This window comes from Pinus tabuliformis, chromosome 3_2, assembly GCF_031772625.1.
Source record: "Pinus tabuliformis cultivar Carrire ecotype Pingquan chromosome 3_2, CPIR1, whole genome shotgun sequence".
Classification (NCBI taxonomy): domain Eukaryota; kingdom Viridiplantae; phylum Streptophyta; class Pinopsida; order Pinales; family Pinaceae; genus Pinus; species Pinus tabuliformis.
The window spans coordinates 342,772,567-342,792,399 of NC_142302.1; positions in this window are offsets into that span (position 1 = coordinate 342,772,567).

Genomic DNA, 19,833 nt, shown 5'->3' on the forward strand with positions numbered 1-19,833 from the left:
GTTTCTCATGCAATGATTTTGGCCATAGGGTTATTAATTATAGGGCACATGCAAGGACTAAAAATCAGATCAATAGAAGATATGAAGTTATTCCTTAGTTCCTTGGTCACATAAGATGTTTTGTGTGTGAAAATATTGGCCATAAAGCCAAGGATTGCAAAATTCCCACGTGCTAAAAGAGATCCAATCAAAAAGAGGAAAATATGCAAGGCCAACTGCACAAGAAAAGGAAGGATCAGCATATGAAAGTTTGGAGAAGAAAAGAGAAGCATGGAACTCCCACCTAAAACTGAGGCCTGCTTGATCTCAAGGGGAACATATGGTTGCATCATCAGTTACCTATAGATTTTTATATGTGAAGTCATATATGGAAGTGTTCATGAATATAAATATGCATATTGATAGATGCATGTGTTTAGGGGGAATTCATGAAGTTTGAAGTGCTTTTTCATTTCTGATCTATTTCTTTCCAGTTTGATTATAGATTGGATCAACTATATTTTTACTAATAGTTTTTGAAGCATCTGCATGTTGAGATGTTTTTGGAGATATGACACCCAAATGCTTGTCTTATGTGCATGGTCAATGTTTGATGAAGGATCGTGCATTTAGGGGGAGCATTGTTTCTTCCTAACAGAATTGCAGATGGTTGGAATTATGTTCCTATGTAGGAGCATGTAGTGCATATGTTTAGCATTGATTTGAGTTAGTTTTGATGTTTCTTCCATTGAGATCAGTTGATGTGTTGGCATATTATCACTTATATACTCTATTTCTAGATGCATCGTGTTGTTGCTCATGTGATTTTGTATGGATGAGACATGAGAAGGATGATTGTTGTTGCTCATGATATTTTGATGGATGTTGATGGATGAGATATTGAGAATTTATGGCAAGGATGAAATTATGTGATGCTCACAATACTTTATTGCTAGATCTTATGTTACTGCTGATGTATAATGATGTTTTTTTTTCTCACCGATTTATTGCTAGTATTGATGTGCTACCCACGATTGAGTTGATGGTATATTGTTTTGATGGTTGATGAGCCTCATGATGATGAGGATATGTATTTTCTTCTAGTTCTATGACATCTTGCTATGTTGTTGCTATTAGGTGATTTTATTGTTGAACCTATGTGGAGCATGGTGGTTGCTAGTGGATTTTATTATCTTGCTACAGGATCTTCATTGTTGGGATGGTGATGGCCAAAGAGTTGAGTGGACATGCACTAACATATGGTTTGTATAGTTCTCCTATTTTTTATACTACACATTGAGAGATTATACCATTGGTCATGGAGAACTGATATTTGTTGCACATCTCATATGTTGTATTTCTATTGGTGTTGTTGTATGGAGCATACATATTTTCATGGAGGCCATGTATTTCATGTCATATTATTATATTGTGCATGCTTATAGGAGAGCACACTTATGTGCATATGTAAAGTCCATGTCCCTCTATTGTTCTAACTAGTTGTCTTATTCCTTATGGAGAGACCCTTGGTGTCTAGTATGTCTTGTCATTAGCTATATATGGGTCAATGGAAGTCAAAGTCATTTATTACTTTGTATATTTCTAATGTAGCCTCACTACATTGGGTGCATGATGTAAACTTGGGTCCATAGAAGTCTTGGTTAATGATAGGTGTAGAGGAGTCATATGTTATTCCTATGTACTTGTCATAGTCATGTATGTTGAAAATGCAACAAGCTGATGGAGCTTAGTGGAAAGGAGTCACCTTCACTAAGTGGGCCCGCAGGCTATTTTTGGCGCAAAGGCTATTTTTAGACTATGTCTATTTTTAGACATATGGATCATAGTCTATGAGTTGCAGGATGCTATTTGTGGATGATTGGTCATGTTGGTAAAAATAGATGGACTTCTATTTTTAGACATATGGGCGGAGTCTATTTTTAGACTACCAGGCTAAAAATAGAACAGTGGAGTATTATTGTCTCATAATAATATTTGGACTATAAAAATTATCTTATCCTCTTGGAGCACTTTAGTTTGAGCTACAGATGTGGCACATGCAACTGTCAGAAGAAAATACGCTTTCTTTGTGGGTCAGTTGAGCTATTGCATGCAGGACTTGAGTTAGAACTCATGTGGTTGAGTTTCGGTGGAGTTGATTATGGAGTTGATGGAGTTGTGTTCATTTTGACTTGGTTAAACTAGTTGTAATTAGTCTAACTGCAAATAGACTAGTGATGAGTGATGTGAATTAATTGATTAAATTAATTCACTAATTATTAACTCATAAAGCAACTAAAGAATACATCAGTTAACTCAGTGCATGTACAGTTCAGTGGAGACAGGTGTTAGAGGTTGAGATTGCTATCAGTTGTGATTATAGTTGTGCATGAGATCTTTGCACAATCAATGGGATTGAGTTATGCCAATGAGGACTGCGTAGTGTGGGCCAATACCAAGGCAATTGTAGCCTATTCTCGTGTAATTTTCACTGGGGATTGTGCAGTGGAGGCAGGCAAAGCAGCGAAGAAGATTTGAACCTGTGACTTGTTCGGATCTGAGCTAGTTTTGTGTGTAACAAGTGGAGATAGTACTGAGTACTTGTGAGGAGTATTGTACTATGTATTGTTACATGTTCTCAATCATTATAATATACAGATAGTGTGGGGATTTCAGCTGTATCCTTTCCCCAGGTTATATATTGTGTTAATGTGTGCATGCGATTGATGTTTCATTGTTTTTAATGCTGCTAAATTGATGATCAACGTAGAGGAGGTTATGTATTATGCATGTATTCCGCAATAGTGTATAATCGGGATATACTCTGTGAATAAGTGTCATATTATTCAAAATTTCTACATGGTATTGGAGCTGTTGATCTACTATTCAGAAAGTGTTTACATTTTATTTCTTCAGGCAGAGTCTGTAATCGGGCCAGGTAACCTCTAGATTCATCCTTCCCTTGGAAGGTGAGATATCTGGTAAAAGCCCATACAGTCAATCTCTGTAAGAGAAATACTTTGTTCTCACGAATTTTAGATTAGAGGCGGTTGAGTTTGGAGCTGGTGGAATTCGAATTTGCATCAGTGTTTTCTTGGTATCAACATGGCAATGTCTTTCAACGGATTGCAATTGGAGTATGCTCTTGAAGGCATCTCGAATTATATTGCATGGAAAGACAAGATGGAGGCAGTGTTAGATGACAATGGGTTGAAAGATTTCATAGAGGCTGAGGTCCCAAAGCCTACTGATGCTACTCACGTTGAGGTTTGGCAAAAGAAGACAACAAAGTGTCGAAGGATTCTATTGGAGGGAGTGAAGGATCACATTGTATCCAGCCTCCATGGAAAGGCTTCTCCATATTTGATGTGGAAAGTGTTGACAAAATTATTCCAAAGCAAGAGCGACCAGAGGAAGTTGGTGCTCAAAGATAAACTCAGAAAAATTAAGTGTGAGAATGGAGACAGTATGCCCAGGTATCTCACGAAGTTCAACTAGTGCCGGGATGAGCTGGGAAGTGTGGGGGTAACTGTTGATGATGAGGACTTGGTGAGCTTAGCTCTCCTTGGTCTTTCGAAGAGTTGGCATTCCTATCAGGACTCTGTCAATGGTCCGGAGAAATTGCGAGGATGGGAGAGACTTTGGTCGGATCTTGTGCAAGAGGAGATCAAGCAGAATACCGGGGACGGATCTTCATCAAAGGCATCTGATGAAGAAAATTGCGCTTTGGCTACCAAAGCAAAGAAGGAGAAGGGTTCTCTTTCCGAATCCAGTTCTTCCAATGACAGGAAGAAGGTTGAAAAATCGAAGGTGAGGTGCTTTCATTGTCATGAGTTGGGCCATTATGCTACTAATTTCGCAAAGAAGAAGTCCAAGAAGGGATCCGGGGAAGGATCTAAAGGTGAGGCACTTGTGATGAGCCCCAAAATTGGGTAACCTATTGGGCTCATTTTGTCTAATTGTCCTTGTTCAATCCTCCATTTTTCATAGATTATGCATGTTTTTTTAGTATGTTTATGTTATTTGAACGAATAAGGGTGGTCACTCTACCTAGGAGACTAATACGTGGTTATTTCAGGATTTTTGGACAAATTTTGGAGCAAAACCAAGCAATCATGGGTCAGCTGACAGCCAAGCTTGAGGTGAGGATTCGTAGGGAGGTTGTCTCTTGCATTAAATGGCCTTCCTCAAAATCTCCACCCTCAACACCGAGCTCCATAGGCCACCAAACGAGTTTTAAAGGCAGCCAAGCAGTTTTTGGAGGAGTGACTGTTCACTAGCAGTTGGGACAGCCGAGTCCCTTGAATCTAGGAGGGCTGCTAGCCCCCTCGTATTGTACAAATAGGAAGGCCTCAACCTTCATAGTTTACTTTTGGAAACTATTGTTATTTTTGCACTATAGTGCTGTCATTTTGCTCAGCCTATTTTATTGTAGCTACTGTTGTCCAACTTTCATATGATGGTTATTTTTGAATAATGAGAAGCAGCTTTACTTGGCATCAGATCTAAGTTCTTTATAGGAGCCTGCAATTCTTGGGGTTGGGCCCAACCCGAGTGCTAAGGCCTCCTTTATGTATTGTTATTTGTTCTGTATGCATCTGCAAAAACATTTCTATTAAGTAGGTTAAAGTTTGCTGATTAACTAGGTCACTATTAATGATTAGATAGACTTTTGAATGCTCAGGTTTTGTTGATAGGTTGTTAACAGGAAAAAGCTTCAAGAAAAGGGCCATCAAACATCTCTGGTTTCACCTCTCCTTCAGTAGGATCTGGTGTTGGGATCAGGATAACTTTTCTGCCCACAAAAACACTGATTTTGCTTTGCCATGCAATCGCTAGTGTTTGATTTTCATGTGTAGAAGTTGGTTACAAGTTGAGACTTTTGTTTGCTTAGTTGCATGAGTTAAAATACACGGTTTCATTGCAGGTCACACTTCTGATTCATTCTCTTTACTGGCAGCTAGCAGATTAGGTCATCATAATTAGGTTTTTGAATTTACAAGTCTTCATTGGTTCAGTTGGAAAAACGCCTTGCAGAGCACCTGTACCACTCCTTCATCTGTTTATTCTCCATCAACACCATCCACTCATCCCTCTACTTAGAATCCTTGCCTCCTATTCGCCATTTGCTCCCATAACCCTAGTTTTGTGTGTAACATTGCTTCAGTCATCCCTGAACCAAATACAACCATCCACACCTATCCACAACTCCATCCACCGAGTTCTAGACCATCTCCAACCCTCACCCTACATCCACACTCACTCCTTCACCTTTCCCTCTCCATTCATCCACCAAAAGCCTCATTTCTGAACATCCTATAGAAAGTTACAGACATCCTATAGAACCCCTGCAGACTTCCTGTAGAGGCTCACGAATGAGGTTTCTTGATAGCCAAACTCAGTGAAACTCTATGGAAGCATGTTAGGGACCCCTTAGGCCCTCTCTGAACCTTCTTGACCTCCTCCAAGCATTTCCTCTTGCCCATCCACCTCTGCACAGCCAAAAAATAGTCAAATCATATGCATAATAACTCTGGCAACTTATTCAAAAATACAAAAAGATGTTTTTTTTAGATGTTACTGTAGAAGTAGCTTAGATACATGTATTTACCTTCCTAGAAGTCAATGGCATTCCTTTCAGTAGCTTGCATCCTCTTTCTTGCATCAGTAGGGTTAGTGGGTAGAATTAGGGTTTGCTAGGGTTTGCGTTTTCTTTTAGCTTTCCAATGTCTTTCTGCAAGTAGATCAGCCTTCTTTAAATTAGCTTTCGTCCATCAGTTAAAAGCTTCTTCTCAGAGCTCATAGAAGTTGGCTTGAGCCCCTGGCGGACTTGTGCCAGCTGACCAAGTGACAACTGCGGCAAGAGCTAGTACTTGTGCATACATCACCGTCGCTTCCAAGTTTGTTATGAACTACCAGGTTGATAAAAGTAAAGAAGGGAGTCTCAGGAGTTGTAGCATTATTGCTGAAATATTGGAGCTCACCAACTTGCTTCACAATTTGAGTTGGATTTCACACTCTTCGCATGCATGGTTTCATCCATGGTGGGAAGTGGTTGGTTTCTTGACAATGGAGCTTCTTTCCACATGACCGGTGATAAGAGTTTGTTCACTACTTTTGAGGAGAAAAATCTCCAGATACTCATAGCAATGGGTAATGATGAGAAGTATAGTGTCTCACGTGTAGGCACGGTTATTTTTCAGAGGAAGCATGGAGCTCGCCTTACTTTGACTGATGTCAAGTATGTACTAGGACTGAAGAGAAACTTGGTGTCGATCGCGATGCTGGAAGACAGAGGCTGTGATGTAGTCTTCAGTAAGGGAAAGGTTTTCCTTAGACACATCATCACTAGACAGGTGTAGCAGATTGGTTCATGGGTCAAGAACTTGTATGCTCTTGAGGTTCAAGATGCATGCAAAGCCTTGAGCAGTGAGGCAACTGATGGAGACTTGGTGGTTGAGAGGGAGCGTATATTACCTCTCAACATGCAGAGCCTGAAGAAGTCTCAGATGATTGTGGAGGAGCCACGATTGGTGCAGCAGCTTTAGGAGGTTGTGGAGCAGCCACAACAAGGGAAGTTGAGAGGAGATCGAGTAGAGACATCTACTCATGTAGAGACCTCTAGTAGGGGGAAACTTCGAGCCAGGTGGGCTGAGGGATCACATGCAGCCATACCTCCAGGTAGGAGGTGGGGTGATGTGGATTGATCATCCCAAGGAGGAGGGGCAGGATCCTTGAGGTACCCAACCTCTTGGATGATACGTTGCTATGGGAGCCCTGATGTGGAGTAGCAGGAACTGATAGATTGGGTAGAGACAGATGTGGATGGAGTGGCAGAGGGAGCGACAGTGTAGTGAATCCCAGGACAGCACATAGCTAGCAGGCTGCAACAATGCGAGAGGCACAAGTGTTTTGCACAGTGCTAGGTGGCACAGAGAAGTGTGCAATGGTGTGAGATGCATGGAGATGTTGCAGTAGCACAGATGTCAGAGAGGGAGCACTTGTCAGCAACAGGTAGAGCTTCAACATCAGAGTATGTTCCTAGCCCAACAGAGTGGTCAGTTGGGAGTGTTTTTGTTCCAAGTGTTGTTGGAGCAAGTGGACCGAGAAAATGTGTTGCATGCAGAACATTCTAGAGTTGCAGGATAGGGGTTGCAGATAATCCATATCTTGCTGAGAGGGAGTGTTGAAAATGCAACAATATGATGGAGCTTAGTGGAAAGGAGTCGCCTTCACTAAGTGGGCCCGCAGGCTATTTTTGGCGCAAAGTCTATTTTTAGACTATGTCTATTTTTAGACATATGGATCATGGTCTATGAGTTGCAGGATGCTATTTGTGGATGATTGGTCATGTTGGTAAAAATAGATGGACTTCTATTTTTATACATATGGGCAAAGTCTATTTTTAGACTGCCAGGCTAAAAATAGAACAGTCGAATATTATTGTCTCATAATAATATTTGGACTATAAACATTATCTTATCCTCTTGGAGCACTTTAGTTTGAGCTACAGATGTGGCACATGCAGCTGTCAGAAGGAAATACACTTTCTTTGTGGGTCAGTTGAGCTATTGCATGCAAGACTTCAGTTAGAACTCATGTGGTTGAGTTTCGGTGGAGTTGATTGTGGAGTTGATGGAGTTGTGTTCAGTTTGACTTGGTTAAACTAGTTGTAATTAGTCTAACTGAAAATAGACTAGTGATGAGTGATGTGAATTAATTGATTAAATTAATTCACTAATTATTAACTCATAAAGCAACTAAAGAATACATCATTTAACTCAGTGCATGTACAGTTCAGTGGAGACAGGTGTTAGAGGTTGAGATTGCTATCAGTTGTGACTATAGTTATGCATGAGATCTTGCAAAATCAATGGGATTGAGTTATGCCAATGAGGAATACGCAGTGTGGGCCAATACCAAGGAAATTGTAGCCTGTGCTCACGTGATTTTCACTAGGGATTGTGCAGTGGAGGCAGGCAAAGCAGCGGAGAATATTTGAACCTGTGACTTGTTTGGATCTGAGCTAGTTTTGTGTGTAACAAGTGGAGATAGTACTGAGTACTTGTGAGGATTATTGTGCTATGTATTGTTACACGTTATCTATCATTATAATATATAGATAGTGTGGGGTTTTCAGCTATATGCTTTCCCCGGGTTATATATTGTGTTAATGTGCACATGCGATTGATGTTTCATTGTTTTTAATGCTGCTAAATTGATGATCAACGTAGAGGAGGTTATGTATTATGCATGTATTTCGCAATAGTGTATAATTGGGATAATCTCTGTGAATAAGTGTCATATTATTCAAAATTTCTACAATGTATTTGGTCCATGAAGCATTGTATTGTATTGTAATTCATTGTATATCTTGTCCAAATTTAGTTGGAGTCATGGTTCATGGGGAGTAGTCTCTTGCAGTTGGGAAAGAGGCTTATTGTAGTGATAGAGGATGTGTTTCTTCAGTAGAAAAGAGTGTGTGATTTCAAGTCCATTTCATGCTCAGGGGGAGCATGTTTAGTTTCAGAGATGGCATGGCATTGGCAGAGACATGATTGGAAGTTGTGCTTCTTATTTCATATGTAAAATATTGGTCTACATCAACCTTGCATCAACGTGGTGTTGAGTATGACAGGGGGAGAACTTCTCTCATATGGAACATTTTTAGCATTGTATTTAGTATTGGTATGGCCTTTGTCATTGATGTCAATAGGGCAGAGAGTTTGGATGAATAGAGATATGTATCAAAGTTGATGCTTCAGTATTGGATAGTTTATGGAGATCAACCTCAAATGTTGGATTAAGGTTCAAATCAATGCCAAGGGGGGAGTTTGATGGCATTGATGTCAATAGGGTCTTGGAGTTATTCATCATATGCCTTATGCCTACCTAATGGTGATCAGTAGTCCTCATGATGTTTGATGAGTGTTTGGTAGTTGTAGTGTTCATCTTGATGGTCTTGTTGGTTGGCATTGATGTCAACATACTTATGACATGACTTAGTGGAGGTGATTCGGAGGTTGAGTAGATATGGCTAAAAGGCATGTTATGATTGGCTTGTCATATGATGTTGTTGTTGTAGGTGTTTGGACTGATGCTATAGTTGTTGCATATGCTTCTACATGTGTTGGAAGCATTGGAATTGTTGCTACATGTGTTGAGATGTTGTTTCTTGTGGTGGAGGTGCCTCCATAGGTGTTGGAGGCAGTTGGATGACATGATTTGGTTGCTAGATGTGTTTAGATAGGTTGGAATTTCTCCTTGATGAGCTGGAGGTGTTGGTATTGGTGATGTGATTGGAAGACTAGGGATTTCTTGTCACTATCTTGTTTCGGGAGTTCCTTTCCTATGTCATCAATTACAGACTTGTTACATAGGCTTGGAGGTGTGTTTAGAAGAAGATGAAGGTGTCCTTGAAGTTTTCTAGTGATTTGGGCCGAATTGGTTTGAGTTTTCCTAATCCTATGCCCCAGTCACATGGATGGTGAGTCATGGGAGAGACTTAAAACTTCCAGTCACTGGTAGATAGGCCTATGGGAGCAACTGAGGAGCTTCAGTAAAATTTATCCTATGTTGTGCATGCGACTGAGTTTTTTCATGATATATTCCATAAATTCCTTGTGCAAATCAGTTAATTTTAGTATTATGGCGACATTCTTGATCGAAAACTTTTGGCATATCATCAGAAAAGTTACTAGGGCCTCCAAAAACTAATCAAAGTTGAAAATATCAAAATCCAAGTGGAGTTAGTGGCTTGATCATGTCAATGAGATGAATCTAGATCAATTCAAGCGTATGAACAAAGTTTGTAGATCTTAGTAGTTCTTGGTAATATTTGAGTTGAGCATCTCAGTTCATCTATATATTGGAGAAATATCAATGATAGTTGGTTTATTCTCTTGATGTGTTGAGTGAGTGTGAGAGTGTAGAAGAGTGTGAAATTTGTGTTAGTTATATTGCATAATTTATGAAGTAGTTTGTAGATGTTGTTGTAGATAGAAGAATATGTTTCAGCCATCATCTTTGTGTAGTGAGTGAGAAGGTGAAGTGTTGATTGGTAGAAGTTTATGGACAAATTTTGTTGCAATTTTTGGAGTATTTAAATATTGGATATTTGGTGTTTCATTGTGTGATGATATGTTTCTGTAGTGCTCATGTTGAGAAGTTCTTGCTTCCAGTCAAAAATATTTTGAAATGAGAACCACATAGAGGAGTGGAGTTGGAGGACTCCGATGAAATCAATATAAGTGAGAAGTTTTCATAATCCAATGGTGGTTGGATAGTTTAGGAAACACTGGATGGGCTCGTTGGTCGTGGTGGCTTCCAATAGATCGGAGTCTGTAGAGTCAATTGATAGATTAGGAGTAACTAGGTGAGGATCATTGATCGTGGTGGCCTTTAGTTGATGGTAGTCTGTATATCCACATGAGAAAGAGTTTCCATTTAATAGTATCCATTTTATTTCTCTATGTAAAGAATGTGCTTGACTAAAGAATATTTAAGCAGTGCAGCTACAACAGGTGGTTTTTTGCCCTAGAGAGGGTTTTCCACCAAAAATATTTGTGTCCATTGTGTTTATTCCTTTCATGGTTTTTGGTTTATGTTTATGCTATGATCTATGGTTTTGTGTTTTATTTTATGCATGATTGAAGAATTATCATTTAGAGAAAAATTTATAAATGCCTTTGATTCCCCCCCCCCCCCCCAGTAGTGATCTAGTTTCCAACACTCCTAAGAGCTCAGCCAGGGCATGGGTTGAGAAGTTGGATGTATATTTCCAACTTAACCAGATGAAAAGTATGGAGGCAATCAAGATTGCTACTTTTCACTTGGAGGGAAAATCTCATAATTAGTGGTTCCCTGGGTTAGCCACTTTGGGGAAAGCATGTATCACTTCCTATGAGGAGTTCACATGGAGGATGTTGGAGCATTTTGAGAGGAAATACCTCGAGGAGAACTTCAAAGAGCTAACACAGGTCAAGCATTCTGGAAGTGCTAAGACATCTATCTCTGATTTTATGAGGTTATCAGTAATGGTCCCAGATTTTTTGGAGGCCAGGAGAGTTTTTCTGTTTTTGGATGGATTAGCAGAGCCACTAAGGGGCTTGGTAAGGTCCAATAGGCCCACCAATTTGCAAGAGGAAATAGGTAGAGCTCGATATTTATAGGATATGCTTCCATGGACCAGAGCACAAGTACCCACCGAACCCATGTTCTTGTAGAAGGGTTGAGACACTAAGCCTCAACCATAGTGAGATATTTAGAGGGGATGGCATCTGGATGATGAGTCCTAGAGGGACCTCCATAGGAGGATCTTTTCCTTCACTTGCCACGATCCATGGACACTATGGCACAGGTGTACCATGGGCAAGGCACACTTCATAGAGGTATTTTCTGATAGTGAGCAGGAGGATGATGCAGAGCAAGACATAGGCATTGGTGATGATGAGCCATAGGTGACAGGAGGAGGAGGTGGAGGCCCACTAACCCCACTAGGAGGATATCCTTTCTTTCCTATAGAAGGGGCTATCACTTCACTTCAGGGAGTGTTGAAGTACGTTACTTTTAGGATCAAGGAAACGGTGCAATGGCAACGTGTTTCGGTGCTAGTAGACAGTGGGGCCACCCACAATTTTGTATATTCCTAGATGGTGGAGAGGAGGGGCATACACACAGAGTCCTTTGAGGGATTCTTGATCTTGAAGCAGGGAGATCGTACCATGAAGTGTACTAGATATGTTCCCAGGATGACAGTGGTGATGGGGAACTATTCTATGATGGACCATTTCTTTGTGGTTGATATCCTGGACACCAACATCGTGCTTGGTTTACAATCGCTATACTCTCTTGGGCATGTTACCACTGATTGGAAGAATTTGGAGATGGATTTTGTAGTGCTTGATGGGAAGATTCTTTTATTGAGAGACATGCACTCATAATAGGATGGAGGCAAACTTGAGACATGGCGATATAGAGTGGGTCATGGAGTTCAAGATATTTGATCCAAAGGGCAAACCCAACCCACCACACCCAGACATCCAAGCCATTCTATACAGGTACCAAATAGTATCTGGAGACATCCCACCAGAAAGGCCACCTGATAGGGGATTTGAGCACCCTATCAAGCTAGAGCCATGGGTTGAGGAAGTTATCACAACCCCATATCGACATTTGAAGTCCTATTAGGACAATATTAAGTGGGTTATTCATGATTTGTTGGCATTGGGGCACATTAGTCCCAACTCTAGTCCCTTCACTTCATTAGTTGTTCTGTTGAAGAATAAGGTTGACATGTTTCAGATCCAAGTACTTCTCTAAGATATAATTTTGTTCAGGGTACCATCAGATTCAGGTGAGGGATCAGGATATCCCTAAGACGGCTTTCAGGTGTCATTATGGCCACTTTGAGTTTTTGGTTATGCCCTTTGGGCTGACTAATGCACTTGTTACCTTCTAGTATTGCATGAACCATGTGTCCTACAAGCAGTTGTGTCGATTCGTGCTAGTTTTATTTGATGACATACTGATTTATAGTATGACATCGGAGGAGAACCTGCAACATGTAGAGGAGGTGCTTTGTATTTTGGAGGTGCAATAGTTCTATGTGAAGTTGTCCAAGTGTGAATTTGGGCTGACTAAGATGCCCTACTTGGGGCATATTAATGGAAATCATGGAGTGTGGGTGAATTAGGAGAATATTAGAGCCATCCAAGACTAGCCAATTCCTCGGAACGTAATTGAGCTAAGGGGATTAGTGGGCATCTGCACATATTACAAGAATTTCGTAAAGGGATTCTCAAAGCTAGCAGCACCACTAACAAATCTAACCAAGAAGGGGGGATTCACATGGACATACAGGGCACAACGAGCATTTTAGCACCTCTAGGAGATGATGAGAAGTTGTCTAGTGTTGGATTTACCTGATTTTACCCAGTCATTAACCTTGGAGTGTGATGCATTAGGTGAGGGAAATGGCATTATATTGTCATAGGGAAGCCACCCAATAGATTTTTGAAGTCAAAATCTTTTTAGTCCTCAGACATTGTACTCGATTTATGAAAAGGAGATGTTGGCCATCATGCATGTGTTGGCCAAATTCCGATAGTATTTAGTGGGAAGCTCATTAAAAGTGAAGACTAATCATAACAGTCTTTTCCACTTTCTGGGGCAGGACGGCCGCAATGATAGACAGTAGAAGTGGGTCAGCAGGATTCAAACCTATGATTTTGACATAGAGTATGTCAAGTGCAAGCATAACATGGTGGAAGATGCCCTATCCAAGAGGCCCACAACACTTTCACTCATGAGCATCTGTCATGATTGGAAAGCACAACATTTGGTGGAACACTCAAAGGATCAAAAAGCGTGTGAAATCATGGAGGGTACTCATGGGGATAAGTGCTACCGTGTGATGACCGATGTCATTTACTATAAGAGGCGCATATATTTGGTACCTACTTTGCAATTTAGGGACAAGATTCTCCATGCAATGCATGATTCACTGTTGTCAGGACACTAGGGGTTCCTGAAGACTTACAAGATAGTCAGGGAGTGCTTTACTTGGAAGGGCCTCAAGGGGGACATGTTGAGGCATGTGTAGGAGTGTGAGACCTGCCAGAGGAATAAGGGGGAGTTGACCCATCCTACTGGGTTACTACAACTTCTCCCCTTTCCGGAGGGGAAATGGGAGAGCATCTCGATGGAATTCGTCACAAGAATTCCCATGGTGCAAGGTCGTGATGGAATATACGTAATGGTGGAAAAGTTGAAAAATTATGCCAATTTATATTATATCCCAATCAAGTAATCTACTTCTCAAGTTGCGAAGCTATTTTTTAGAGAGACCTTCAAGTTGCATGGTCTTCCCAAGATCATAGTCAGTGACAGGGAAAATCACTTCATGGGTGAGTTTAGCAGGATCTCTTTAGGTTGGTGGGAACTTAGCTCACTCCTAGTACCATCTACCACCCTTAGATGGATGGACAGGCTTAAATAGTCAAAAAGTGGCTTTAGGGATACTTGTGGAACCATGTGACAGCGCAACAGAAATGATGTATGAGGTGGTTTCACCTCCAAGAGTATTGCTACTATGCTACCCACCATATGTCCATTGGTATGTCCACTTTCTGTGCTTTGTATGGGTGTGATGATTTATCTTTTTCTTACACTTTTTTTGGAGATAGAAGGGCCCTGAGGGAAAAATATTTCATTCAAAAGAGCCAAGACATCCTCAAGGCTCTCAAATACGACCTACAGACCACCCAAAATCAGCAGAAAATGCATGCAGATAGGCATAGGGTCAACAGGAACTTTGAGTTAGGAGACTTGGTATTTTTTCACCTCCAACCATATAGACATTCCACGCTAAATCAAAATGGTGTTGAGAAGTTACATCCATCTTTCTATGGGCCCTACAAGGTGATCAAGCGGATTGGAGAGGTGGCGTATGAGCTAGAGCTTTCGCCTGGAAGAAAGGTATACAATGTATTTCATGTTTCATGCCTCAAGAAGGTATTAGGAAAACATGTTACAAAATACATAGAGCTACCCCCACTAGATAATGAGGGGAACATGGTTCTTGAGCTCGAGGCTAGTTTGGAGACCAGGAAGAGGAGATTGTGCAGTAGGATTATTATAGAGTATCTGGTGTGGTGGAGGAATTTACTGGATGATGATGCCACATGGGAGGGGGAGCATATTTTGCATCACCTCACATTACAATTTATTTGGGACAAGCAACATTTGGGAGGGAAGGACTGTGATGTGCCCTCTAATTAATTTCACCCAACATCTACACCAGTTTTGCAATTTTGTCCAAGTTATTTCAATTTTGATATTTTGGGTGCTTAACTTAGGACAAGTGGGTTAGGAGGACCCCACTTGCATTAATTTGGCTAATGAAGTCCCCAATATAGGAGAAGAAGGGAAAATCAATGTGATAGGGGATGGTGGGGGCCACCCGAAAAGGGAAGTATGCACCCCTTGAGAAAACTTGCACTTTTGGAGGGAGAAATTCAAAGTGAGGTCGATGCATGGGGCCCACATGGAAAAAGGGAAGATCAAGGATAAATAGGAGAAAGATGCATCATTTTGGGGCTTTTGAACTTTTGCACATTGAACCTAACTAGCATGCTTGAGCTATTGAGCCAAGTCTGCAAGTGTTGTTCAACACATGAGATTCTCACCCTACCTTTGGTAGATTCGAGTGCCATCCCAAGGAGGAATATATACACCATTTTGGATTTGTTCAAGATGTGGCATCAATGCATTTCATGGGAATTATTCAACATTTTGGGCATAGGAGAGAAACACGCACTACCTGGGAGAGTTGGTTGTGTAGTAGCAATTTTTTGGGATTTTCGAGAGAGAATTGCATCATTTTCTATTAGATATTTGGAGTGTTAGGTGGGAACATTTTTGTGGGGTTTTTGTTGTAGCACTTACACCATTTTGGAGATTATGTGGGCCTACATAGAGGTAATTTTTGGGCCACATGTGGGAGTTGGGTGGAGTAACATTTGTGGTTGAGTTGAGATGGAATTTGGAGAGGCATCCAGAGGGGAGTTTTGCTAGAATTTACCATCATTTTGGAGGAGCTGAGCAGGGTCATTTTTAGGTGGGTTAAATTAGCCAGTAGTTTTAGGAGCATGTAGAAATTGGGGGTAATTTCGGGGTCAGAACTAGGCCAAATCATTTTTGGGTTTTGGTGGGTTATTTGAAGAGAGACTGGGGTTAACCTCCTATAATTTTCTAAGCACTGGAGGAGGGTTAAATAGTATATTCTTCCAACCAGCAGTGAAGGTTTTCCAAGGCTAGCACAGATCATTGAGGAGAATATGTTTCCAACATCTAGGTAATTTTTTTCATTACGTGGGGCTTGTTATATTTGTTGTGGCAAGTCTTGGTGCATTCACTCCATACTTATGTTTTAGCCCCATATGATTTATAATGAAAATGGCTGACTTTAGCGCAGATCTTGGAGTATTTCTAGGTGTTTAATTTTGTGTGTGAATTTTGTGTTGCCTGCAGTGACCTTGAATGCTTTATGTATCACTGTTAATTTTCCCTTAGGAATATTACACCTTCTTTCACAAAATCTTCAGCGATGTCAAGATCAAGGCGACATCATCTTCATCATGGTATCCTCCATTCCATTTTGGTATCATACTTATTTTTGGGCCCATGTCACATTTCAGAGTACCTATCAGGTGAACCTTTCCATGTTATTTTGATTCATCTTGTTTATCACATTTCAACTTACATATGATTTCATCAACATGTTTTCACTTAGGGAATTGGTTGTCAAATTTGTACGTCTCCCAGCAGTTTCTTGTTGAAATCATCTCCTCGATGACCATCGATAGTTAAGGTATCATTCTCCACTCATCATGATAGGCTTACTACAAATATTTTCATATCCTCACATCATTTCTCTTAAATTCACCATAGGGTCCACCATCTCGACCATGTTTACCAACACCTACCACTTACACCTGGTAAACGTTTATGCGAGCCGATAGTACCTCCCACACATGGATCACCTCATTTTATAGGTCACCTCACACGATCCGGATCTAGACCATTCACTGAGGCCCAAGAGCCATCCCATTCACATGTATTGAAGATCAATTTCATTCTCCTCTTCCTTACTTTTTGTTTACTAACCCCACTCCCGAACCACCTCATTTATTTTTTGTCAGATTAAGTTGAATGCACTCCCGCATTCTACATTTGGCCTATCATCCCTCCATACAACATAGTCCATCTACATCACTTCATTTATCTCATCAACCTCGCACTGAGACCAACCAATGGGGCCCTCATCCTTAGAAAAATACCTTACTTGCAATTACACATGTTGTCATCTTCTTGGGGCACCCATCTCTATGTTTGTACATCCCAAACCACTTTTACATTCTTTTGGGAAGTGTACAAAAAAAATTCAGGAAAAGGAATCCCACCCATATTTCTGTAGCATGTACCTGGATGTAATCCCTAAGTCGACCATGGTTGGACCTTGCTTATATCACCAAACCATGATCCACATTCATTCATCGTTCACCATGACAGTCACAACACGCTCATACCTTCCCTAGATTTCCTATCAACTCTAAGAGCATTTCCCCCAGAAGAATTTTTTTCACTGTCGCCATTCACATTATAGCTCCAACCTCAAGCAATTTTTCGTATCCACCTATACTGTTAGCTATCATTATCATGACTTTATGGCCCATCAGTTTACATTGATATTTATTCCTTCACCATGATTCCCTGAATCAACATTTCGGGTGTTTGGCACTTCTCTCCTTTCGACTTCAACACCTATTTTCCAAGATTGAAGTTGTACCTTGGTTTCTCCCCCCCATGAGAAAACCTCAGGTGGCACAATGGGAATCACTATGACCCATTGATTTCATCAGTCTCTCTGACATTTGACTCTAACAAGTTTTTTTCATTTTAGGGTATTATCGTACGTTTTTCCATTGTAGTTCTCTCATTTAGTTGAAGGACCATGCATCCCTTAGCACCTCATTCTACAATGCTTACATTAAGATACATGGGAGGCACTCAAATTTTAAGACCCATGCATCCTTTATCACCTCATTCAATAGTGCTTCACTTTCTATGCATGGGAGCACCTAGTTATATTTATTTGTCAAAGGCACCCCTAAGGGAGTAACAGATTACCATCATCATCCATCAGAATGTCAACCAAATCAACACTAACTTAACAAGACCATTTCCTGTGTGATTTTAATAGTTATTCATTAGCCATCATAATGAGCATGGGACATGAGCACCTCATATAGACACCTTTTATCTTAGAATTTTTGTAGAGTATGGTTATCTTTAATTCTCAGTCAATAGTTTTCCCTACTCATATCCACAGAAAATTACTTTATCTCTAAAAAATTTGGTAAGACTCTCAGTTGGATTAGAAAAACGTGATGTATTTCAGCCACACGCTTGCTCCTAACCTCATACATCGGGGGTGGGGGTGTTGTTTTCGTATGTAAATCATACACTCATATGTACATATTAAGAGACACTCAAATTCAGTGATCACCACATATAGGGGTGCCATTTTCAGCTAGAAACACCATGAAGACAAAAAATCAGAATCTTTCTTAAAGTTCAAGTTAAAAAATTGGACTGTGTGGGTGCACCATTACCATAAATTAACATTCGCACCTATTTCATCGATAATCATGCAACCACAAAAAATATCAATAAGCACCTTGGGCTAAAAATGTTCTTCAGAAACACTCCAAATCTTGATATGATGGGCTAAGAAATTCAAACCTTAAGCCCTAAGAAGCGTTAAAGGCAAGGAATTGGTAGCTCTCATCTTAGTTATGAGGTGAACCACCACATTAATGAGCCAAGAGGAGGAGGAGTGTCCAAGAAACTCTATAAATACAACTGCTAGGAGAGCTAAAAAAAAGAAGAATCAAAGTATTTTTATGCTATCAAAATTGCTCCCTAGCACACAAGCATTTCATTGAGAAGAGGATTTGATCATTGAGAGAGTCTTCGTACTTCTTTGAGAGAGAGAGGAAGCTTGCAAGGAGATTTAGGAAAGGAAATTACTTGATGAGCATATTTTAGCACCATTGCTCAAATAATTCTCTCCAAGTGTCTTTTATTCATTTATTGCATCTTTTCTACATTCAACAATCAATAAAGGGAACCCTTTTCCATTACTTATTGATGTGTTTTCTTCATTAAGCATTGTTCATGTGTTTATTTCTTAGTTTTAGTTTATGTTTATGTATGAATTTTTTTCATTACTTATTTTTCTTTGTTTATCCATGTTTGTCCACTAACAACAACCAATTGCTTGTTTTCTCCTTATAGGGAACAACCAACTCTAAGAAAGGTGTATTTGGTACTCTATAGCAACAAACACACTACCACACCAAGGAATAAAAGAAGTCATGAAAATGAATATTCATGAAATCATAGTGATCACAGATTTCATCCTCATCATATCAAGGATCATTAGTAAAACTCTACCCCAAGACCTAAATATTTCTCAGATCATTAAAAGCATCCTTAATCTTATGAACCTCATCCCAAGGTCTCAATTCTACCATGTATTAAGGGAAAACAATACAAATGTTGATGAGGTGGATAAAAAGGGAACAAATCTTCTCAAGGGAGACTTAGATTGACATGGTCAGCTCAAAATTGAGCCCCTTCCTTAACTCCCCTCATGAATAATGTAATAAAGCCTCCATGAGATGATCTCTACTCTGAACATTCTCCCACCCATCATGGAGTGTACAGGTGCCATCAAGTTAAGTTGGTTACCAACATATTTGAAAGGATTTACCCTTGTTTTCCCCTAATCACTCTCAAGGGTGTTTATTGAATGTTAATTTTCCTACTCTTCGAATTGATGAAATACCACTTTGATTTGGTGAAGATACATGGGTCATTTTATTTCTAGTACCCCCAGGTAAGAATGAAATAAATCTATTGGAGGAAATATGTTCATATCATAATGCAAGTCATTGAGGACATTACAAGGGAAAATTATGTTTCTTCGTGGAGATTGGTGGCGGTGAGCTCCTACATGCCACTTGGTTTGGTATTTATAGTGTTTGCTTCTTCGTATGAGATAATATCTATCCTAGAACTTCAACTAGTGTTCTTGCAAATTAGAGGTATCTCTTTGGAATTTATGTTCTTTCTTCTCTACGATTGGCAGCCAGTGTATAGTGTTAAGATAGGCTTGTGGGCTCCCTCTTGGTGATATGCGTGTATCTATTAGTCTTCATTTCTCTTGTGCAGTATTTCCCCATGACCTAGTCTTGTTGTTCCATCCTAGTCATTCCATTTTACTAT